This window comes from Sciurus carolinensis, chromosome 3, assembly GCF_902686445.1.
Source record: "Sciurus carolinensis chromosome 3, mSciCar1.2, whole genome shotgun sequence".
NCBI classification, from domain to species: domain Eukaryota; kingdom Metazoa; phylum Chordata; class Mammalia; order Rodentia; family Sciuridae; genus Sciurus; species Sciurus carolinensis.
The window spans coordinates 90,571,244-90,596,954 of NC_062215.1; the positions used below are offsets into that span (position 1 = coordinate 90,571,244).

General features: G+C 36.1%; 1 protein-coding gene across 2 annotated transcripts in view; it reads left to right on the forward strand.

The window, feature by feature from the left end:
• The first annotated feature begins 2,671 nt into the window (after positions 1 to 2,671).
• Spopl (speckle type BTB/POZ protein like) overlaps positions 2,672 to 25,711 on the forward strand; it is a 63,549-nt gene continuing 40,509 nt past the window's right edge. Inside the window, exon 1 of one of the 2 annotated variants that reach the window (XM_047545651.1) lies at positions 2,672 to 2,950. The gene's annotated coding sequence lies outside the window, so the exon portion shown is untranslated. The remainder of the gene's footprint in view (positions 2,951 to 25,711) is intronic. The other variant, XM_047545650.1, reaches the window with a different exon arrangement.

Here is a 25,711-nt window from a genome sequence, read left to right on the forward strand (position 1 = left end):
CTAGAGCTCATCTATACTCAGCAAGTTCAGAGAATGACTGATTTTCATTACCTGCCAACCTAGTTTTTGTGCTAAGTAGGAATTCCAGGTAAGCAACACACACTGAGGAATATTAATAATTTTCTACAGAAAACTGACCTTGACCCGGTGTACTCCTGTAATCTCACAAAGCAGGTTGAGGCAGGAGGGTCTCTAAGACCCTCAGCAACTTACAGACCTGTCTCAAAAATCAAAACAAAACAAAAATGGGAGGGGGTTGGGGATATAGCTCAGTGGTAAAGCACTCCTGGGTTCAATTTCCAGAACTATAAAATGAAGTTCTTTGTGGATTGGTAATGTAACATGAAGCTTTAATACAAGTTTATAGGTCATAAAGTCATCTTTTTTTTTTTTTTTTCCTTTCCTCTGATACTGAGAACTTCATGAACCCAGGGGCACTCTACCACTTAACTACACTGCAATCCTTTTTTTTTTTTTTAATTTTATTTTTTGGAAAGGGGCATTGAATTCAGGACACTTTACTACTGAGCTACATTTTCAGCCCTTTTTATTTTTAACTTTGAGACAGGATCTTGTTAAGTTGCTGAGGCTGGCTTACAACCTATGATCCTTCTGGTTCAGTGTCCTCAGTCATTGGGATTACAGACCACACAACCCTTTTTATTTTTTGACACAGGATCTCACTAAACTATTCAGGTTGGCCTGGAAATTTGCCATTATCCTGCCTCAGCCACCTGAGTTGCTGGGATTACCTGCTAATGCCATTTTTTACTTTGCTAAACAATCAGTTTTATTACTTACTTGCCATGTTCATTCTTGCTATTACTACTGACTATCACTTTATTAGTGAATAAAGTCACTGAATACTGTGAGGAAGGGAGAAATGGTATATCTTAACACTAGGACAAGGTGATAACTTAGGGAAGTGACTATGGACATACCCTGAGGAACAATTTAACATCTTTGTGGCTGAAGTTTATTGAATCAGTCCCCATGCTGAACCATTAATTGCAGTCAGCAAGTATCATTCATACCTTAACTCCCAATTGTAACTCTACCTGAAAGACTTACAATTTGATTCCTTGGATATATTACTTTTATTAGTTGCTTAATATTATTTAATTAGTGGGAAAGGGTGGACATATTATTCAGGGTTTCAATAGTTAAAAGTTGTGGTCAAAAATTACATTTAACTTCTGCCTCTGTTACATATTTAAAATTAACACAGAATCACAATGAGCGTAGCAAACAGTTGTTTGTTGGGTTTGGAGATGGTGAAATGTTTGCACTAATATTTCCTCTAACTCTTTACAACACTCACTTCTAGTTTTGTTGTTGTTTTTAAGGTGTTGGAGATAGAACCCAGGGCCTTGAACATGATAGGCAAGCACTATCCACTGAGGAAGCACTGTACCATAGTTATACACCCAGCTTTCACTTCCACTTGTTTTAACTTTTAGAGTTCTTTGGTCTGCATGAATAATCTACTCAATCCAAGGCAACTTTGAACTCTGGTTAAGTCGATCTTACTGCTTTTTGAAAAAGTCTGGTGCTGCTTTTATCCCAAACATATTGCGTTGTAAATACATGAATAAGATTGCCATGTATTAAAGTGAGGGGCATCTGCCTGTTCTTAAAATACGTTAACCCTTGCATGAATCGTCATTTCTAGTCCTCATTGTTTTATCTGTAAGATGGGAGGAATTTCTACCACTAAGTTGTATAGAAATTGAGAGGATTAAAGAGATGATACATAACTATGCTTTGTACAGTGCTCATCACATAGTAAAATAATTTTTGTCCCTTTTCCCTTTCCAGGGAAGTTAGGTAAGCAATTAGTTGATTGATGCATAAAGGAAAGAACTGAAATCCTTGAATGAATTCCACACCTGCACTGGTAAAACAGGAATTTGTGGTCCCTCAAACTCATTAGTGAGATTACTCCTGGCAGATAGAAAAGTGTGTTTCTCTCCAAGGGTGAGCTGAAAAAAAAGTTCTATTGTCACTCCTTTCTGTAAACTCTAAGGGGCTGAAAATAGAGGGCGGTCCCCATTTCTCTTCAGGTATCTGCTCAGCTTTAAGTAAAAACGTCCAGTCCCGGGTTGCGCCAGGTCTTCTGCAAGTCCCAACCATCTCCGCAGACCCTCCCTTTTTGCCTGAGACTTCCAACTCATCTCTTCCAGCCGAAAATGTGACACTTCAACTGTCTATCCACTGTTCTCGATTTTCCGTTGCTGTCTCCATACAGCCGTCTTGTATTTCGGTGGTTTCTAGGTTCTGGGATCCCAACGGCAGCTCGGCAAAAGTTGTACCTTGGCTTTCTAGAGAGTGCTACAGTCCCAAGGGAACTGTGCGAAGGAATGGTTGCTGTCTTTCGCACCTTCGGCGGATTAGACGAGTTAGGAGACGTATCAGTGGGCTTTTAGGCAAGAAAGTTTTCCAGCTTGGTAGAAGGGTCCCAGCAAAGCGAGGCCTGCCCTCACCCGTCTCCGAAGCGGGCCGGGTCCGCCCAGCGCTCAGCGTCGCGCAGAAGCGACGGCTTCCAAGACCCGGCGGCGGATCCAGGCCGCCCGGAAGTGCAGGGCGCAGGAAAGAGGCAGGAAGAGCCTCGCGAGCCGCCGCCGCGCACGCGCCCTCGCGGGCTGGGCTGGGACTGGAGTCGTAACTCGGAAGCCAGAGCCCTGACGGGCCCGGGGCGGGGTGGGGGGACGCGCGGGGGCGGGAGCGGCGGAGGCGGCCGCCCCTGGCGGCGGGTTTGTTTATCCCGGAGAAGTTTAGGAGCGGCAGATAGGGAAGGAGGGCGGACCGGGGAGGAGGGATGCGGCTCGGCAGAGGCGGCCGCCACAGGGACTCGCCGCCATCGCCCCCGCCGCCGACACAACCTCGGCTCCCGGGGCCGCCTCGGCAGCCGGAGAGGCCGGGACTGCTTGCCGCCGTCCCGCACGTCCGGGTAGGTGCCCCTCCCCCGCCAGGGCCCCCGAGCGGCCCGGGTCTCTTGCTCCTCTCCCTCCCTTCTCCGGGCCGGGCGGCCTCCTCCCGGCCCCTAGCTGCGCCCGCATCCCTCTTGGAACGGGAGCCCGGCTCCTGCGGCGCGCCTTCGGCCTTCTTGGGGGCTGCCTCCCCGCCTCCAACCCCATCCTCCGCCCCCCGTACCGCCCTCCATCCGGCGTCTCTTACTTCCTTTTAGGATGTCCCTGTCCCTGTTTGGTTTCCCAACCTCTGCCTACCAGGATTCCCCTTAATTTTCTCTACGACCTCGCCCCTTTTCCTTTTGCCGATCTCCCTTCTCTCTCATACCTGTGTATCTCCACGCCCTCCCCTTTATATCTTCTTTACTTGCCCATCCTGCTCACTGCCCAAAGGAAGAAACTGCCCACCCCACCCCACCCCAACAGTGTCCACCTCCATATCTCCTCATCCCAGCCACACACCTCCGAAACTATCATTCTTGTTAGCTCATTTTAAGGTGAGTTCTCAGCTTTCCAGTAGTCTTGTCCTCAATCTCCAAGCACACATTTGCCTTCTCATAAATTCTCACTTTTACAAGGATACAACAAGCTAACCCTGCGGTTCAGGGGTCCAAGTGTTGAACCAGATTTGACTCCTCTTTGCTCTCTTGCTGCTACCGTTTTCCTTATTTCTTCCTCTTGGATCTGTGTTTTTGTGCTCTGATTCACATAAAGGAAAGGGGTGGTAGAATTTTCTCCCTCAAAGCAGTCAGAGTCCAGTATAAACAAGATTCACCTTATACTTATTTTAACTTTTTGCTTATTCTTCCGAAACCCTGAACATTATCATTCAGCCCTTTGCCATCCTTTTGAAGCTCCTAATGCTTTTTTGTCTGTTTGCATAATCCTGGGCCTAGTTTGCCCCATTATAATACTCTTCTTCCTTACAGTCGGATCCTAGTTCTTGGACAGGAAACTGAAGGAGTAAAAGGGTTATATCTTAGAAAATTACCTCTCTTCACCATAATGGAACTGGACAGATACTTCACATTATTTCATCATTCTTGAGAGAAACGTTGTATAGTGGTTAAGAGCTCAGATTTTGTAGTCTAATTGTCAAGGTTAAACCTCTAATCTACCACCTCCCTCCCAGCTCTGTCTTTGGGCAAATTATTTAACTTCTCTGAGCTTTAGTATTCTTAAGCTGTAAAATGGGATGATCCTCGTAGGACGGTAGTGATTGCACGTGTTAATGCAAGTGAAGTACTTAGAATAGTGCCTGACACATGCCACATTGATAAATGTTAGCTTCTTTGCTTGACCTCTTTTGGCTATTGCTAGGTTAATTCTGCAAAGAAGGTGAGAATGGAATGCTGGTTTCTTACTCTTATTTGACACCCTTCTGGTGTTAGGATTATTTCATGATTGCATGAGTTAATTTCTCCTGATTTAAAAAATGCAAGATTTATCTCCCTATTTTTTTTCTTCTTTCTTTCCTTTCTTTCCTTTCTTTTCTTTTTCTTCTCTTTTTTTTTTTTTTTTTTCCCCCCGCGGACTGGGGAATTGAACCCAGAGGCACTTTACCACTGAGCTACATCCACAGCCCTTTTTATTTTTCGTTTTGAGACAGGGTCTCACCTAGTTGCTGAGGCTGGTCTGGAACTTGTGATCCTCCTGCCTCAGCCTCCTAAGTCACTGGGATTATAGGCTTGCACCACACCATTCAAGCTAGGTCCCTGTTTTAGGTCAGTTCCTGTTTTGTTTATCTATTTGGTGGTTGTAAAATTTTAACTTCACTTTGAGAATAAAGGTGAAGTTGAAGAATGTAGCAGATTTTTCATACTTGAAAATGAGGATTTTATGCATAGCAATTTTAGTATTGGAGTGAAATACTCAAAGCTGGTGGAGTACCTTATCTTTTATCTTGAATCTCTACAGGAAAGCACTTTGTCTTCATTTAGAAGACTGGTCCTTTTCTCTCATAACCTTATTTGTTCTTTGACATTCACATGCCTTCGCTTGGTGTTTCTCAGATTTTACAAACTTTTTAAAATGCTGTTTTTGTCATATTGCTTGCCTCTTGTGCATCATAATTTACTTAATACATTTTTATATGAATAACTTACAGTCCACGTAGGTATTATTTACTTCAGTGTTCTAAATAGTAACATTTGGAATCTCTGTTTGGCGTCCTAATTGCATGTAAAATATGTACATAATTATCAAAATTAAAATATTTTCCCATTTATAGCCTAAAATCATTTTTGTGCTGCCTGTGGAATGTGCTCTATACTTTGGGGAATACTCCCTTTGCTCAGGCTGTTCCTTGGCCTGAAATATCCTTTGCGTCTCCTGGGTATCCATATTCTACCTATCTCCCACCTTTTACTGCTGCATAATTCCTGCCAACTTTGGTGTGGCTTTTTTTTTGTTGTTGTTGTTTCTTCGTTGCCTAGTTATGCATTCTGCATTTTTGGCTTTGAATAGTATAGGCAGCACAGCTTGTAGAAAAATGACTCTCCTAGAAACTGACTCTTGAAGTTTATAGAAACTTTGGTAGAATAAAATTGACATTTAGTGAACATAGTAGAACATAACACTATTTTTTTGGTTTAGTAAATATTCATTCTCTCCAAAAATATTTAATGAGCATCTGCTGTGCCAGCCATTGGGGATATATAAGGGCCATTGGCCCTTCTTGGTCATGGTCCCAGTAAAAATCAAGTTATATTACTTAATTAGCTATGTACTTTTAATGATACTAGCTATCTACCATTTTTGAGAGAAATGAACAAATAGTAACCCATATGAGTTTTCATAGGATTTCATTCCTGTAGAACCCTGGTAAGAAAAAGCAATAACAACACAAACTCTGCTTTTTTGTAATTTATATTCTAGGATGGCGTTGACAGATACTAAACAAGGAGATAAAATTTAAGTGAGAACTGTTAATTTTTTTTTTTATTGTAAACAAATGGGATACATGATGTTTCTCTGTTTGTACATGGCGTAAAGGCATACCATTTGTGTAACCATAAATTTACATAGGGTAATGTTGTTTGATTCATTCTGTTATTTTTTTCCCTTCCCCCCACCCCTCCCACCCCTCTTTTCCCTCTATACAGTCCTTCCTTCCTCCATTCTTGCCCCCCTCCCCAACCCTAACTCTAACCCTAACACTAATCCCTCCCACCCCCCATTATGTGTCATCATCCACTTATTAGCGATATCATTTGTCCATTGGTTTTTTGAGATTGGCTTATCTCACTTAGCATGATACTCTCCAGTTTCATCCATTTGCCTGCAAATGCCATAATTTTATCATTCTTTATGGCTGAATAATATTCCATTGTATATATATACCACATTTTCTTTATCCATTCATCAATTGAAGGACATCTAGGTTGGAGAACTGTTAATGTTAAAGATAATGATAACTGCTAACAGAACTCTGCTTCAAGCACTGTTTCAAATTTTTATATATTAATTTAAAACCATAGTAATCCTTTAAAGAAGGCTTTGTTAATACCCCTATTTTAAACATGAGGACTTTGGAAAACAGATTACTTAACTTCCACAAAATCTTCATTAAGCAATGCAGCCTGGCAATATGGCTCTGGAGTCTATTACCCTTAGACCTGTCACTTTCTTATCTGCTTTTTAGATTCTTCACCTTTTTTGGAAATCTTGTTTTTAATGGAACAGTGGAGTTTTCCTGTCTTTTTAGTTTTTTTTTTTTTTTTTTTTTTTTAGGTAAATAAAGGAGATTTAACTTTTCTAAAGACTTGGTACCCAGTTTTGTCTCAAGCCTTACATATGGCCAGATATTGAAGGCATTTTTATTTAGTCGTCTTATTCACTGTTTCTTGACTTGGATTTGCTTGCTTAGCAAAAGGTTATTGAACAATTCATCTATGCCAGGTACTTTGCTAGACTCTAGTTGATACATGTTAATTAAACGAAGGCACCCGAATTCCTGGAGACAAAAGTCAGTTGGGGAATAAAGAAACTAAACAAAAAATTATAATAATAATTAGATATGATAACTGCTATAAAGGAAAATTATTGTAAATAACAGAAGCCCATTCATTCTTAAGGGAATGTTTCTCTGAAGAGATAATTTTAGTCTGAAGCCTAAAGAATGAAGGGTAGTTACCCAAGTGATACAGGCTATTTTTATTTTCTAGAATTGGAAGTTTCACTAGAGATTGGACCTTAACATAGGGCGGACCTTAACACAGGGTAGTTTATTTGAAATGAGGCCAAAGCAGATCACAATGGCCAAAAATCATGGTAAGCATTTTGTATTTAACCTTTAGGGCAACAGGAAGCCATTGTACATAGCTGAATAAATTCCTCAGATTTTTGCTTTAAAAACATCACTTGCTGGGCGAGGTTGTGCATGCCTGTAATCCCAGTAGCTCTGGAGGCTGAGACAGGAGGATCCCAAATTCAAAGCCAGCCTCAGTAATGGTGAGGTGCTAAGCACCTTGTCTCTAAATAAAATACAAAATAGGACTGGGAATGTGGTTCAGTGGTTGAGTACCCCTGAGTTCAATCCCCAATACCAAAAAAAAAAAAAAAAAAAAAGACTCAACTTCTCTGTAGAGCACAGTTTGGAGAGAATTTATGTGTAATTGTAGGGAGACCAGCTTAGGCCAGTGCTTGTCAAACTTACCTGTGGTGAAGGACCAGTTCTCTTTCAATTTCCAGTTTGTATTAGCAAACATTTTATTGTAATAAAATGTATGTTTTGGTACGTCAAATTGCTACAAAGATTTGTGTACCAGTGTTAGTTTACAGACCATACTTTGAATAACATTGAGTTCAGCTAATAAGAGTAGTCTAGAGGACTGGGAATGTTTCTTAGATAAAGCACTTGCATAACAGGTGCCCTGGGTTCCATCTGTGGCACCACCAAAAATAATAATAATAACAATAATTTAGGCAGGAGATTGTGATGGAATCTTAGTTCAGGATGATAGTGGTAGCAAATGTATCCTGACTTGACAAATATTTGTGAGGTAAAATTGATAAGATTTGGTGGTAGATTAGGGAGCCTAGGGAAAGGAAAAGGCTGATTTCCATAGCTAGTAGTTTTCATACCTAAATTAGCAAATATCAGAGGAGGTTTTTGTATGGTAGTACCAATAAAGAAGAGGTATAGATCATCAAGTTTAAACTTGAGAGGAAGACAGACAAGTGGAGATGTCTAGTTTAGCAGTTGCATATATAGGTTTGGAACTCAGTAAAGAGATTTGGACTTTTAAGTTTGGGAAGTTAGCCTATAGTTTATCATTGATGCCTTTAAGTAGGAAATGAGATTGCCTAAGGAGAAAAGTAGAAGATAAGAGGGCTTAGACCTAATTCCTGTGACTCTTCAACATTTAAACATTGGAAAAAGGAAATGAAACAAAAGATATTAAGGAGTATCTAGAGGCTGGAGGAGATTTTCATTTGTATTACTGAAGCCATGGCAGTAGACTGAAAAGGGAAGGAGTGGCCAGTCTACTGTTTTGAATGCAGCTGAGAAATCACTTAAGTTGTGAACTAAACATACACATTGGATTTAGCAACATAGAGAAAATTTTTTATTTCTCATTAGTCAGTCCATCCATAAACTATTTGATGATGAATTTTGCTTTAATCTGCCCAAGTTACAATCCTAAATTTAGAATAGAATTATCTATAGCATGAGCCATATCTTCTTTCTTGAGCTCAGACCCATGTTTTCTGTTTATCACCATCTGGATTTTCTATAAGTATCTCCAACTTTTTTCCATACAGTGTATTCATTCAGAGTATAATTTTTAAAGCTCTACTATCATACACTGAATTCTAGACATTAAGATATGTGATTAGAACTCAGAGACTAGATACAGTGGGCAATTTAATATTAGTTATTCTATTATGAATAGTGCTGTTAAATCAGTGTACTTATATGGCCACTTGGATTCAGAGAAGGGGCATTGGGGATGACTTTCTAAGGAAAAGGACCCTAGGGCAGAGTGTTTTCTGAAAGACATTTTAAACTTAGGTGAAGAGGGCAGTGCAGGGGTAGAGGAATTTAAAGAAATGATGTTTTGGGTATTCTGAAAGCATGCACAGACAGGAATTGTAGATAACTATATTTGGTAAAACCTTAATTGGCATAGTCAAATTCCCATAGAAAATAGTGAGATAGAAGGGAAAATGATGTTAAAATAGATTTTTACAGCACAGTAAATGAAAGTTCTGGAAGGCATATGCTTTAAAATAAAACGGGTAGGCTCTATCAAAACTTGCTACTGAAATACCTTTTGAGTTACTATAGGAACATTTTTATATTATTCTGATCTAAGATAGTCTTCCTTAAATTATATGTTAAAAAAATGTAACTAATGTAACTTTAAAATTTCTTTTTATAAGTTCTTTCAGACTTTAATATCTTTTTTTTTTTTTTTTTTTTTTTTTTTGCTGCTGGGGAATTGAGCCTATGGCAGGGAAGTATTACACTTTACCCTCTGAGCTGCCTCCCCAGCCCCTTGTATTTAATTTAATTTAATTTTAATTTTTGTTGTTGTTGTTTTAAAGATCTCACTTAAGTTGTTAAGGTTGACCTTGAACTTGCCTGCCTCAGCCTTCCAAGTTGCTGGGATTGCAAAGCATTCACCACCATGCCCAGCTTTTTGTGGTTCTTACTAGTTGTTAATTATTAGCATTATATTCTAAATTGTGTAATATAACTGAGATTGAACTTTGCATAGGCAAAGGCTAGCAGATTTAAACAGTTTATCTTATAAAATCACATCAAACTATGGTTGGGATAGGTCATATATACAGTTGAAGAGGAAAGTATGAAATATTCATCTGTGCAATATGAGTGTATTTAGAAAATATGTCTCCCCTTCTTTGGAATTATTGTGTTTGTTATTCTACATTAGATAAAAGAATAAAAATAGTTAAGCATAAAAATTAAAACAAAGGTTTCATTCTCTTAATAGTTAATGCAGGTCTGAAAGGTTGTAGTGTACCTAAAAAGTAGTAACAGGCTTTTAAACTATAACTTGAGGTTTGTTAATAAAGAAGATACCATTTTTTTTTGGTGGGGGGGCAGTCTGGGTGTATTTTCTGAAACAGATTTATTTATTTGTTTTCATCTTGTATAAAATAACTCTTAAACCTTTCCTTTCTTGCCCCTTACTGCAAGTAATTGATTTTTTTTTAAATAGATTTGATTTTTTTTTTTAAACTGTGTTAGGTACATAGTAAAGTGGGGTAGAAGCTACAAAGATTTCCCAAATACTCCCTGCACCCACACATAGATTACATCCCTCATTATCACTATGACTTACCAGAGTGGTACATTTGTTACAATGATAAATCTATACTGATGTATCATTATCACCCAGTCTATAGTTTATATTAGGATTCACTCTTGGTGTTGTATAGTCTATGAATTTGGACAGATTTATGATGTGTCTTGCAAATGTAGTTTCCTGCCCTAAAAGTCCTCTTTGCCACCTGTTCATCCTTTCCATATTACAATGACCCTAGACTCCCAACCTCTAGCAACTATTAATGATTTTACTGTTTTGTCTTTTCACAAATGTGGTATAGATGAAATCATTCAGCATGTATCCTTTTCAGATTAGCATCTTTCACTTAGTATACTGTTTCTCCCTATCTTTTCATGGCTTGCTATTTTATTTCTTTTTAATGCTGAATAATATTGCGTTATCTGGAGGTACCACAGTTTATCCTATTAAAGAACATCTTGATTGCTTCAAAGTTTTAGCAATTATGAATAAAGCTTATATGAACTGGCTGACTTTTGGCAGGTTTTTGTGTAGGCAGATTTTCATCTCCTTTGGATGGTATGGTAAGAATATGTTTAGTTTTGTAAGAAACTGCTCAAGTGTCTTCCAAAATACTTGTGCCATCTGGCATTCCCACCAGCAATGAATGACAGGGTTCCTTTTGTTCCACATCTGCATCAGCAACTGGTGTTAGTGTTCTGGATTTTGGCCACTGTAATAGGTATATGGTGGTAATACATTGTTTTAATTTGCATCTCCTTGATGACAGATGTTGCAAAAGTCCTTGTCATGTGCTTGTTTGCTCTGTTTGTATCTTCTTTGGTGTAGTGTATTAAGGCAGTTCCTATTTTTTCAGTTGATTTCTTTTCTTATTGCTGAGATTGAAGGTTTTTTTTTTTTTTTGTATATTTTCTATTACAGAACTATAAGATAAATTTTTTTCAAGTATTTTCTCCCAGACTGTGACTTGTCTTTTCATTCTTTTGCAGAGAAGGAAATTTTAATTTTTATGTAGTCTAGCTTATTAATTCATTGATGGATTATCGTGCTTTTGGTTTTACCACTAAAGAGTTAGCACCAAATCCAAGTTCATTTGGATTTTCTCTGCTGTTGTGTTGTAGGAGTTTTATAGTTCCGCATTCTACAGTTAGGTCTAACTATGATCCATTTTGAGTTAGTTTTTATGCAAGTCTGAAAGTCTGTTTCTAGATTTGTTTTTTTCCTAATGTGAAGTTAAATAGTTCTGTCATAGGAGAAAAGGTGTCTCCAAAAGAAGATGGGAATATTTCCAGGAGAAAGAAGGGGAAACTTGACTGAGGACTAGTAGGGGTTATTAGCTTACATGATAGAAAAGAATTTCATTATGAACCAGATAGAGGTATAGACAGATTTAGGAAAGTAGATAGACATTCAAGGAGAATGTGGGTATTCTTAAGAGAGACATGCCTTTGAAGTAAAGCAAGGAATACACATTCATGGGAGAATATGGGCCATCTCAAAGTGAGAGAAGTGGTTTTGGCTTTCCCCAGTTGTCTTTTAAAGGAAACTTGGTGAGGGGTGAGTACCGGGAAGTATATAGGAATATTATCAGTTTGATGATTTCAGGATGGCTTCTGGTGGTCTGGTCAAACTCAGAGCCCTCATTCTGACGTGGTATTCATTATCTATCTTCCTTGTCCTTCCTTTATGTCTCCTTCCTATTTATTTCTCCTGTTCCAGCACCGTTTGTTGAAAAGACTGTCGTGGTAGAGTATGAAATTAATTTCTTTGTCTCCTGTTCTGTCATGTAGCTCCTAAAAACTCTTGAAATTTCCTGAGTGGTAAAACTATCTTCGTTACTCATAATGAGCCCCTTTAATAACTTCTGAGTTTATGGTAATGAGATTACTGAGAGTGGGGTCCCTTAGAGAACCTCAGGATCGGGCCAGTCACCAGAAAAATTAAGTGATGAGCAGATTGGATGATTAGAACTTTCATCCTCACCCACTCGACCTCTGGGAAGTGTGTGAGAGTGAGGCTGAAGATCAAACTCTATGAAAATTCTTTTTAAAAATTTTTATTTATTTGTTTATTTGAAAATTCTTAAATAGGATTTGATCCTTTAACCTGTGAGGTCTGATACTATCTCTACTTAAATAGTGCTAGAATTGAATTATTTATAAAACATTCAGCTGATGTTTACTGGAGAGTTCCTGTCTGGGAGGTTACCTATGGGTTCTTTGTTGAGCATGAGAGTATACAAGTTTGTTTTTTCCTCTTGTAACTGTATTTGCTACATTGTATTGCATTTGCCCTTCTGTCAAAGATCAGTTGATCATTTGTGCTATTTCTAGTATCACTATTCTATTTCATTGATCTATGTGTATTCTATGTGTATCCACCAATATCACACTGTCTTGATTTTTGTGAATTTATAGTAAAACTTACAGTTGGCAGTGTCAGTCTCCCAACTAAGTTCTCTGTTAGTATTGTGTTGACTATTCTGGGTCTTTAAAGCCTCTGGACATAAATTTTAGAGTCAGTATTCACCAAATAACTTGCTGGGATTTTGACGAGGAATCATTGACTCTGTAGATCAGTTGGAAAGAACTGACATTTTGATACTGTTAAGTCTTTCTACCCTTTAATATGGAGTATCTCTTTATATAGTTCTTTGATTTATTTCATCACAGTTTTGTGATTTCCTCATAGATCTTGTACACATTTGGTTAGATTTATACCTAAATATTTCAGTTTTGGAGGTGCTAATGTAAAAGGTACAGTATTTTTAATTTCAGATTCTACGTGTTTATTGCTGGATATTTAGGAAGGTGATTTTCTTCGCCATATTAACTTTATATCCAGCAACCTTTCTATAGTCACTCATTAATTCCTTTAGGTTTTTACTTGATTCATCTGTGAAGAGTTTCATTTCCTTCTTCCCAGTCTCCCTCCACCTCCCAGTGCCCTTTTTCTTTTGTTTTGGTATTAGCTAAGCCTTCCTGTACAATGTAGAAAATCAGTGGTGAGGTCGGACATCTTTGCCTTCTTCTTGAATTTACTGGGAAAGCTTCCATTTCTCACCTCCAAGTATTATGTTAACTAGGTTATTTTGTAGCTTGTTTTTTTTTTTTTCTTTTTTTTTTTTTTGGATCAAGTTGAGAAAATGCCCCCTTTTCCTAGTGTTAAAGATGAAGGGGAAGGGTATTTAATTTTGTCAAATGTTTTTTTTGCATCTGTTATATAATCATGAAAATTTCCTTATTTGGTCTGTTGATATATCATGTGATAAATTATATTAACCTACAGATGCTGAATCAGCCAGTATTCCTGGGACAAATTCCACTTAGTTGTGGTACATAATTTTTTTCTAATATATTTTTGGATTTAATTTGCTAATATTTCGTTGAGGAATTTTCTCTATTCATGAGAAGTATTTGTTAGTAGTTTTCTTGTAATGTCTTTGGTTTTAATATTAGGATATACTAGCTTCATAGAATAAATTAGGAAGTATTCCCTTTCCTTAGATCTTCTAACAGAGTTTACAGGGAATTGATATAATTTTCTCTTTGGAATTTACCAGTGAACCCATCTGGGTTTGGTGCTTTCTGTTTTGATAGGGTATTCATTACTGATTCAGTTTCTTTAATAAATTTAGGGCCCATCTTAGTGATCTGTTTCTTCTTAAATTATTTTGCAGATTGGGTCTTTCATGAAATTGTTCCATTGTATCTAGATTATTAAATTTGTGGGCATAGTGTTGGTTGTTTATTTTATTACTTATTATTAATTTTTGTCAGTTCTTTTATTTCTTTATTCATTTGATATTCCTGGGATTCATTGTAATGTTCCCTCTTTCATTTCTCACGCTAGTAATTTGTGTCCTCTTACTCTTTCCTGGTTAGTTTCACTAGAAGCTTATCAATTCTATTGTTTTTTTCCAGAAAAAATCTTTTGTTTTCATTGATTTTTTTTTTTCCTCTTATTTTCCTGGTTTCATTTTCATTGATTTCTCCTGTAATCTTTATTTTTAATTCTTCTACTTTTGGATTTAATTTCTCTTTTTCTAGTTTCCTAAGGTGTAAGTTGAGATGACTAATTAAATTATTTTCTTTTCTAATAACAATTGTTCCTTGTTATCTATGGGGATTCATCTTAGAATTTACTGTGAACACCGGAATCTGCCAATGCTCATGTGCCTTATATAAAGTGGCATTGTAATTTCAGATAATCTGTACACATTCTCCTGTATACTTTACATCAACTCTAGATTGCTTATGATACCTAATATCATGTAAATCCTTTTTTTTTATTCCATGCTAAGGATTGAACCTTGGGGGTGCTCTACCACTGAGTGACATACCCAGTCCTTTTTATTTTTTGTTTTGAGACAGGGTCTCCATAAATTGCCAAGACTGGCCTCCAACTTGAAATCCTCCTGTCTTAACCTCTTGAGTTGCTGGGATTGAAGGCGATGTGCCACCATGCACAATGTAAATCCTATATAAATCGTTGGTATACTGTATTGTTTAAGGGATAAATGGCAATAAGAAAAAAATGTTCAGTGTAGATGCATTTTTTTTTTCCCCTCAATTGGTAATTGGTTGGTTGACCCCACAAATTTGTGGAACCCATGAATACAGATCACTACCTGTATGCCTTCATTGTTAGTAATTTCCCTCTTAAACTCTGCTTTTGCTGCATCTCACAAATTTTAATAAGCTTTGTTTTCATTTTCATTCAGTTTAAAATAATTTTTATATTTCTCAATTTCTTCTTCAACCCTTGCATTATTTAGAAATTTGTTTTTTAATCTCTAAGTGTTTTGGGATTTTTCAGCTATCTGACTGTTACTAATTTCTATTTTTATATTGTGCTGAGAGCAGACATCCTATTTCTAAGGTGTTTTGGGCCTAGGATTAGGTCTCTTGGCCATTGTTCCATGTATACTTGAGAAAAAACTTATTCTATCATTTTTGGATAAAGTAGTATGTAGATACACATTATATTTAATTGTTGATGTTGTTGAGTCCATGTGTCTCCTAACTGATTTCTGCCTACTGGATTTGTCCATTTCTGTTAGCAGCATTCTTGTGGATTGATATATTTCTCCTTGCAATTCTATTAATTTTTGTCTCCTATATTTTGATGCTTTGTTGTTAGGAGCTTGCACATTAAGGATTGTTGTCTTTTTGGAGAATTGACTCCTTTATCATTATATAATACCCCATTTTATGCCTAATAACTTTCCTGGTTCTGAAATAACTGAATTTAAAAGTGAAAGATTACTGTACTCTCTAAGTATTTTTTCAGTTGTTATTTAAATGCAACTTTTTTTTTTTTGATTTATTGGTGATTTCCCTTGAAAGGTAAATAGTTTTCATGCTACTAGACAAAAAATAACAAATGAAAATAAAATAACAGTGAATGTAAATTTGTTTTGAAATTGCTAAGGCAAGTACAAATACAGCAAACACTTAAATGAATTGCATTTCTTAAGTCGAATTCAGTTTTTGGGTGGCATCTCTTAGGATAAGTTTAAATTTTTTTTAACATGTTATTTAACATCACTATAAAGTTTAATATGTCTAGTTCACTGGAAAACTTTTAGTAGGACACAGACGCTAAACAGTAAGTCCGTCTTTTAAATATGAAAATTTTCATTTGAGCATTTTTATTAATGGCATTTGAGAACTGGCTTGAATTAAGTAGTATTGTGGTTTATGCTTAATTGTTCATTTTTACTTTCTCACATCTGTTTTATTATCTTTGTTATTTTATTTGTCTCCTGCTTCCTACGTCTTTTATAAATGAAAATTTCCTTCTCAACTTGTATGATTGAAACCAGTATTTTTTTTCTTAGCAGAGTTTATTTGAACATGAACCTGGTTTATACTAACCAGTTTTATTTGAAAATGAGCCTGAGAAATTGATAAATTACTATAGTATAAGTATAGCTTTGCACTAAATTCCCTCTTAGATCATTTTAGTTAAAAGAAAGACATGCACTTTTTGTTTGTTTATTTATTTATATTTTTGCAGTACTAGGAATTGAACCCAGGTGCACCCTACCACTGACCTATATTTCCATCCGTTTTTTTCACACTGGGTATTTAACGCAGGGGCACTATACCACTAAGCACATGCCTAGCGCTTTTTACTTTTTATTTTGAGACAGTGTCTCAACAAGTTGCTAAGGGCCTTGCTAAATTGCTGAAACTGTCCTCAACTTGTGACTCTCCTGCCTCAGCCTCCTGAGTTGTTAGAATTAAAGGCATAAGACACTGCTTCTGACTCCTTTTTATTTTTTATAGAGACAGTGTCTCTCTAAGTTGCTGAGGCTGACCTCGAATTTGTGATTCTTCTGCCTCAGTCTCCTGAGTTCTAGGGATTATACATGTATGCCATTTGTGCCCAGAAAGACACATATAAAATATCTTGAATTATAGTTGACTTGTCAGTTACCAGATACATGATTATTTTATGGATCCAAATAGAAAGAAAACTGTGAATTCCAATTGTTAGATGTGTGAATTTCAGAAATGTTAAAATGTGACAAAATGGATGTCTAAGAATTAGTAAAAGGTAGAATTAATGCTGCCTTGTTTTAGGATTGTCACTCAAAAAGATCTTCACAACAACTGAACTCCCAGTGTGAAGTGAAGTCAGGACAAATTTAGTTCTCTTTTACTCAAGAACATTCCAGACACCATATCATAGAGTTAAGAGCATATGCAATCATCTTGCAATTTAATAGCCTTTAGTCACAGTTTTTCCTTTGTAAAATGGCAATGATAATTATACTACCTCCTAAAGTTATTAGAACTAAATGAATTATATTTATATAACTAGTACTTCCCATGTAGATAAGTTTTTATATATTTTGTTAATTAAAAATATTCATGTCTTTTTGATCTAAGGTATACAAAGTAGATGATTGCTTAAAGGGAGAGGAAAAGGACCTTATCAAATGGTTCTTTCATGTTTTGTGCACGCAATAAAATACTTTCTTGATGTGTCTTTTAAAATGAATGTAAGATTGTAGCCTTTACAATTCTGACATCTGTTACATTTTTTTCATAAAAATAATATTGTGTAAAGGTTCTGCTGAAATCTCGTTTCCTTTCATCTCTGATATGACTGTTTTTGCCAGAATATTGATGAGTTATGTTGGTGATCTTAACCTGTGGTAGGATTAGGATATCAGTCAACTTCATAAGGAATTCATTGGTAAGTAATTTTGAAGTGCTTCAGTATTGCAGACATGTTTGATTTTAGTTAAAATATACTACTTCTGTATTGTGCTATATGTGGAGAAAAGGTAATATAGAGGCAGTTTTTATTTTAGTGGTTTTCTGTGCACATGATCCTGTTGATTTGTCTTAAGATTTAAAGTTTTGTAATATTCCCTCATAATAAAAGTAGATTAAGACCTACTTTATACTTCTTGATTTTTCCACCATTTCTATTTTTTACTTTTCCCCCACTGTTTTTTTCTATTAAGGGGTGACAGCATTCATTTATTTCACAAATAGTTATTAACTAGTTATTAAATGCCAATTTCTGTGTTTATAATGATGAATTCACTATTTGGGATTTATAAATTGTGTCTAGTTATTGAGTACTTAGGCATGGTGTTGAGGAATATACATACACACACACATCCTTTTTGTTTTAAAACTACCCTATTAGGTTAGGTATGCTTCTTAACTGTTTCTATGAAGTAGGTGGCAGAGAAGAGAAACTGTTGGAGATGGAAAGGAGGTATAGATCACAATGTGGCCAGGTTGGTGGGGGAGGGGAAGAGCTTTGATGTTAAAATTCTTTTCAAATTAGTGTTTTCTCCAAAAGAATTTCACTTTTGCATTATATTATCTTAATATAGTCTTCTTAGTTTTAATATAAAAATGTTTTACATTAGCATGAGGGAAGACTTAAATCATGTTCCAGTTTTACTGGGGATGGTATAGGCAATGGGAATAAGACTTTATTATAAACTTCAAGGCATCAGGACTGCTTATTTATTTATTAAATATTTCTTTACTTTTTCAGTAAACTTGAAATATATAAAGACATGCATATCATAGCATATACAGGCTTTTCTGGTTTCTTACCCTAATTACATGTCATTGTGATCAGCCATGTCATGAGTAGCAGTAGCATATTCATTCTCCTTGCTTTATAGTATTCCATTGTATGACCGTGTATGTATGTCATAATTTATCCATTCTCTTGATGGATAACTAGGTTGTTTCAGTTTTGGAGCTATAAGGAATAGGGCACTATATAATATTTTTATATTCCTGTACCTGTCTCTGGGTGCACATATACATTTCTCTAGGGAATGTATCTAGTAGTATAATTGTTGGGCTGTATATGTGCTTTTGTTTATTTTTAGTATATATTCCCCAGTGATTTTCAAAATCGATTGTATCAATTATTATCTGAATAGTGAATTAGAGTTCTAGTTGTCCCACACACTCTGCAACATTTGCTTGGTGTTGTGTCTATTCTTTAGCCATTCTGGTGGGTGTAAAGTGGTAATACATGGTGAGCAGGCTGTTTTCTTTAAATAAACACGATATTCCTTTCCTCATGGACACCTCCCATATGCACACTAAGTAAAAGTGGAATAGACGTTTGTGTATTTTCACAAAACCTGTAAGATGATTCTGGTTGCCTTTACAGTTGGTAAGATATAGAATATAAAGTAGTAAGTATTATTGAAGTGAAATAAGACTGCCATGAAAATTATAGCTTCCCAGAGTAGCTTACTTTTTTTTGACAAATAGTGCATTTTTGCCTAACTTGCTAAACATAAAAAGGTTATAAGATTTTGCAAACTGGTGAAATGTTTTGTAGCCTGATTTATTTTATTTAGTTAAGTTTGCCACATTGGTCCAAACCTTTAATTACTGAGTGCATGAAATGCACTTGTTCTTACTTGAATGACTACATAGATTGTAAGGTTATGTTTATTCATAATCTTGTGAGGTTTGCTACCCTTTAAAGAAGGGAAACACTGCATAGCAGAACTTTACTCATTTTTCAGAAGTTGAAGGTAATGTTGAGAAAGTCATCTATCATGTGCTTACAGCATGCTGTGTTGTTTTATATTTTATTTTTGGTTATTTGTGGAATTTTAAAACACTGAAGGAAATGTTAATATGTATTTGTCATTATTGAATTATGTAATGTAAACCAAGAAAGCAAAAAAAAAAAAAAAAATCTGCCTGTGTGTTCCTTTCAATGTTAGGAGTGTGGCTAGACTTTTCTCATTTCTTTTTGAATGTAGATTGCTAGACTTATATGTAAGAAAGTGCCATTTCTGTATTTTTGGGGGATATGATTTCATTCACTGAAACTCTTACCTCCAAAATAAGCCCGTTTTCTAACATTTTCATGTGACTTTACATTGCTAATATTTTTATGTATTACTTCATTTCTTTCTGCTGCAAAGTACTGTTCCAAGACAAAGCAGCCATTTGATGAATATCTGCTCAACATATTCATAAACAGTTACTGAATTTTGCTGGGAACAGGACTCCTAACCTACAATCAGAAGATCTGAGATGCCATTCATGTCCTTAAAGTGCTTCCTACTCTTCCTCTTCTTTTTTCTTTCCTCTCCTGCTTGTTCTTCCTCTCTTCCTCTCCCTTTCTCTTTCTGGTAAACTAAGAAGCTGTACAGTTAAAAGTTTTTCTTTAAGGAAAATTAAGCCACTTTAATGTTTGTGGATATGCAAGGTGTAATTTCTATTATGCTTTAAGGTTTGCTGCTTTGTCTATTTTTTTCCCCAGAACTTTTATAAACCTAAGGTCCCAGAAGTTTTTCTAGGATGATGGTCCTGGCTTTAGTGTAAGGCAGCCATGTTCTTGTGTTCTTGAAGGAAAGATTTCAGATGAGGCACAGAAGCAGTGCATTTTGGGAGCAAGATTATGTTACCCAAGAAGTGAAAGTACACTTAGAATATGAGAGTGGAGCATCCTGAGTAGGAGCGACTCAGGATTTGGGTTCAGTCTTTTTTTATGTCCCAGTCTTGTTTGAGTTTTATTTCCCCCCTTTCCCTAAGTTGCATGATTGGCAGATGTGATTGACAGCCTGTTTTAACTTCGGGCCAAGGGCACGTGTACTGTCCCAGCATTCCCTGCAAAAGCCAACCATGGGATTCAAAACCACAATGTTAATAATAATGTTACAATGTCATGATAATTTGCTACAGTTTACCTTCAGATATAATGCTGCTTAGTACTCTTGCCCTGGGGACTGGTTTGAACCACTTTGAGCCCCTGAAGTTTCTTGATTAAACACTCTATCTGTTTCTGGCTGCAACTGGGCGTAGATTTTTGGTCACTGGGTCCTGAGACCCCTCTTCTTGACCTGCCCCTTATTTCTTCTTTTACACCCCTTCCGTTGACCCTGCTCATATATCCACTACCTAAAACCAACATCCGGCCTGCCTGTCTTGAGTGATGGTAAGGGAGACGTTTGATGCCGCTGCCCTTATTGACTTCTTTGAATGTATGAACATAGAACATATTATTGCTGACCCCTTGTAGGATTCCTGTAGTCACCAGGATAGCAGTAGGCAAGAACAGTGGGAAATTATAGGTTATATGAACTGAAATTGTGACAAAGTAATCTTCCCATAGAACATGTTGAGTAGCTCTCTTTGTGCCATGATGGAAATGTTCTGTAATTTCTGTTTTTCCAGTGTCTACACGGGCTACATGTGTCTATTGAATACTGAAAAATTTGAGTCAAATACAGTACTGAAGTACTGAGTCTCTTACTTAATTTAAACTTAAGGACTGTGGTTGTGGCTCATTGGTAGAGTGCTTGCCTAGCACGTGTGAGACACTGGTTTCGATCCTCAGTACCACATAAATAAAAAAAATAAAGGTATTGTGTCCATCCATAACTACAAATATTTTTAAATAATAAATAGGTACATATGCCTGATGAATACTATATTAAAGTACTCTGAAAGCTTTTGTGACCATATTTTTAGGTATAAATTTATAACTAATTATATCATTATTTGTTATGACTTTATTTGGGGGCAGCTGTTAAACAGAAGTACATGTTTTATGAAAGTATATACTTCTGAAGCTGCTGTTCTGCTTTATTTTAAGATCCTCTATACCAGACAGCAGGTGGTTAGATTTGTATGGAATGGAGGGATTACAGGATGGTTGTGGTAAAAACGATGAAGTGTTAAGCTTGCTTAATGGGGAATGTTTGAAATATTGCTGTGTGTTTGGGTTTGATAAGGAAGGAAATGAAGACGTAATAGGGATTAATATGAAGAAGAATGGGAAGGGGTCAAGGAATATTGGCAATCAGGTATGACAAAGGGAATAAAGTTCTGTTGTAAGAAGATTAACTGAGGTTCATTTTTAGAGTTGGTCAACTATTAATAAGCTTACTTTGAAAAAGATAAGATAAAATGTTAAATGGGCAATATTATTCAGGAAGGTCAAGGAACTTTTATGCTGGTAAGTCAAAAGGCCACGAGTGGGAAAGCATCCCAGGTAATGATAGGAATAGTGAAGGAGGTGGAGGTGGCAAACAAGTGCTGAAGTCCTCAATAAGGGAGCCCAGTTGGAAGAGAGGTGACTAGATGGTTAACACAGGAGAAGAGGCCAAGAAAGTATATTTAGCTCATACAGTTGGCAAAAGTTTTGGTAGAAGAAGTGATAAGTGGGGAGCTGGAAGAACTAACTGCTCCTAAATTCATTCTCTACATTCTTCACAGGTGTAAGAAAAGGATATTATTTCAGCACTTCTACTTTGTCTTCTTTAGTTAGGTATTTGCCTCTCTGCCCTTATCTTTGTAATCTTTGTTTCACCAGTGCCTAACCTATTTAATTACTTAATAAATGTTTGTTCAGTAAATGCTAGACAAATGTAAAAATGTGAATTCTAGAACAAGGAGTATTGCTGAGATATTTTAAAAGTGATTTAAAGACCAGTAAAGGAACTGTTATTTTGACACTATTATATTTTCAAAGAATGGAGTTAACCACCATAATGGTAATGAAACATTTGTCTTCAGAGGACTAATACAGGAAATAAATTCTATTCATTTTTACATAAATGGATGGATGGCAGTTCCTTAATGGGGTACCAAGGGTAGTTGAGACGTTTGAGGGACTATTCTTAATTATTTGAGATTGGCAGGATATTGCCGAATTAATACCTTTTATAACTTTCAACAGCTCATACAAGTGGAATATTTGACAACTGCTTAAGTTTCCTTTCATTGGAGCATTAGACTTTTGAGCAGATTACATCAGGTTAGTTTTGGGACAGATGAGTAAAGAACACTTCAGCAATTTAAGGTAAAAGATTTTGACTATCTTTAAATGAAGCAGGAGGAGAAATAAGAAAGCAGAGGACTCATGATTTTATAAAACTTTGTATGAAGTCTTGGGTATGTCCCACTAAGGAAATAAGTCAGCATATAATAACCACACAATGGAATCAATCTGGGTTCCCCTCCACAAATGAATGAATAAAGAAAATATCTATCTACACAACGGAATATTTTTCAGCCATAAAGAAGACTGAATCATGTCATTTGCAGGGAAATGGAAAGAAGTAGCTGGGCATGGCAGTGCATACCTGTAATCCCAGTGATTGAGAGGCTTATGCAGGAAGATTGCAAGTTCAAGTCAAACCTGGGCAATTTAGTAAGACCTGTCCTAAAGTAAAAAGGGATGGAAATGTAGTTCAGTGATGGAGCATACCTGGGTTCCATTCCAAGTATTTAAAAAAAAAAAAAAAAAAAGATGGACCTGGAGAGATCATCATGTTAAATGAAATAAGACAAGACACTTCTGGGGAAGGGGAGTCAAAGGAGAGAGGAGAAGATACTATCAAAGTGCCATGTATACATGTGTGGAACGGTCATTAAAGGTTATTACATTTGTACCCATGAGTTTGTGCATACCCATTGTTTGTATAGTTTATGTTAATTTTTTAAACATTTGGGGGTTAAGATTTAATAAAATGTTTAGCCAAATTTTCTTGGAACAGAAAGGTTGGAGAAGAGAGAGTGGAGAAGAGAACATAATTTTTATTTTGATGACTGTTTTGGTAGTCAGGTGAATTTGAAAAATACCTAGATTTTGTATTAGTGAATCCTGAATTGTCAACTAATTGTGCAGGAATTGTCTAAATACTTTATGGACCTTATGTCCCTTAATACTCAAATACAATCTTTCTGTGAAGAAATTATTCCCCTTTGAAAAATGAGAAAACTAAGGGCCACAAAAGGATGAGGCTGTAAAACATTTTAAGTTCACAAAGTTTATACACATCTCTAGGGGTACATTTTAATGAATTTGAGAGGGGTGTTCAACTGTGTAACAATAGTCCAAAATATAAAATCTATATCAAAATATAAATATTTTTATTACTCCAGAAAATTCCTTCAAAGATACAAAGCTCCTAAGGTGTTTTGGATATTAGTCTTCCCAACTACACCTCACATCAATTGAATTGAAAGGCAGCTGGAAGCTGTTAAAGATGGCAGTGTGAGAGCAGCATCAGTAATAGTGGAGAGTCCAAATGATAAAAAATTTAAAAGGCAAGAAAAATCTCAAAAACTGTTTAGGCAAAATTAATTCTGCTATCCTTCATAGTTCCTGAGATTATTACTATTTTGTAAGTTAGTTTTATCTTTGAGTTTTGTATTGATATTCATAAAGCTAATTTATTGAGTGTTTCTTCTATACCAGCCCCTACTAGGTATTCTCTGTATAATGCCATTCAATATACTAATCATTTTAGATAATTACCATTTATTTTTCCCATTTTATTGATAAGAATATCAAAGCCCAGAGACCTATTACTGTATAGGGATTAATCCTACATCTAATATCAGAAACCAAGCTCTTAGACCTGATATTCTCTGGATATCTAGAAGAGTAAATTGGTTTGGGTACTTTGTCTTTGAAGGCAACAAGTGAAATGATGTACTGGTTTTTAATGTGTAATTCATTATCCGTGGTTAACTTCAAATCCAGTGTGTCTGCAGCTTACTGTTTGCCATGTTCTGTACTTGGCAAACATGTTCTGTACAGATGTCATGTAGCTGAAAATAATAGTAAATCAAAAGGAGTTTAGGATTGGAAAAGTAGTATATTCAGTTAAAAATTCTGGATTCAATTTCTGATTTGTTGGGCCTTGAAATTTTTCTTTTAAATCTCTGTTATCTTAGATCACGTTGTTTTGTGTTTACATTTCTTAATCTGTAAAATATACCACTTCATAGGACTGTTTAGAAGATCAAATGAAATAATGTGTAAGAGTAAACTTCTAAAGATTGAAGCAAAATCTTATGGATTATTGTACTAATTGTAGTAAGTTTTATTCTGTGTTAGAGGCATGCAGCTAGGGAGTTAAATCATTTTATCAAGGAAAGTTACAGAAGAGGAGATATTTAAAATTGGCAGATTAAGCCAGGCATAGTGGTATAAATCTGTAATCCCAGCTACTCAGGAGGATGAAAGGCAGGAGTTTGGCAAATTCCAGACCAGTCTGGGCAATTCTTTAGACCTTGATTCAAAATAAAATAATCTTACAAAATAGCAGGGGATGTAGCTCAGTGGCAGAGCACCTCGCTAGCATGTTCAAGATCCTGGGTTTAATCCAGTACTGTAATAAGTAAATAAGTAAAGATGGCCAGATTAAAATGCCATGTAAGGAGAGAAGGCAAAATTATCTCTTGTGAAGTGAAATAACTTTGAGCTGGCAAAAAAGTATATTGTCATAATTTACAGATTAGAGCTTGAATTAAGTTGACTTTAAAAACTTAAAATTGTTTCAAAATCTGTATAATGTATTATAGTTTAACAAAAAAATGTACAGAGAATTTTTATTTGTTTTTTAAGAACTTTAAACTGTTACTGAAATTTGTAAAATTGTGTAGGCCAGTGGTGAAGTAAATTTGCTCTTAGAGTCTATGGTGAACTTGAAGGTAATGTTTTGGTGTTAGAGTGTCTGAATGATTCAGTTCCATCATGCTTGTGCTTCTTGCATACATAGGTACACATATACATATATATACATTTGGGTGTCGATATTTGGTTTTAGCGATTTGAAACTTTTACCAGCAAAAGTTATGGTTTTAAAAGTTATGGTATTAAATAAATCTTAATCTATAAATCTTTATAATGTGTGGTAAAACTGGACAAGACTTAGTAATTCTTTTCTTTTTTTCTTTTAGTGGTACTGGGGATTAACCCAGAGTTGTTTACCACTGAGCTACATCCCTAGATCTTTTTACTTCTCATTTTGAGACAGGTTCTCACCAAATAGTTTACGGCCTTTATAAATTTCTGATGGCCTTGAATTTGGCCATCCTTCTGCCTCAGCCTCCTAAATCACTGGGATTACAGGACTACAGATGTGTTCCACTGAGCTCAGCCAGGACTTAGTGATTCTTGCCTTCAATACTTTGTATAACCGTTTTTATC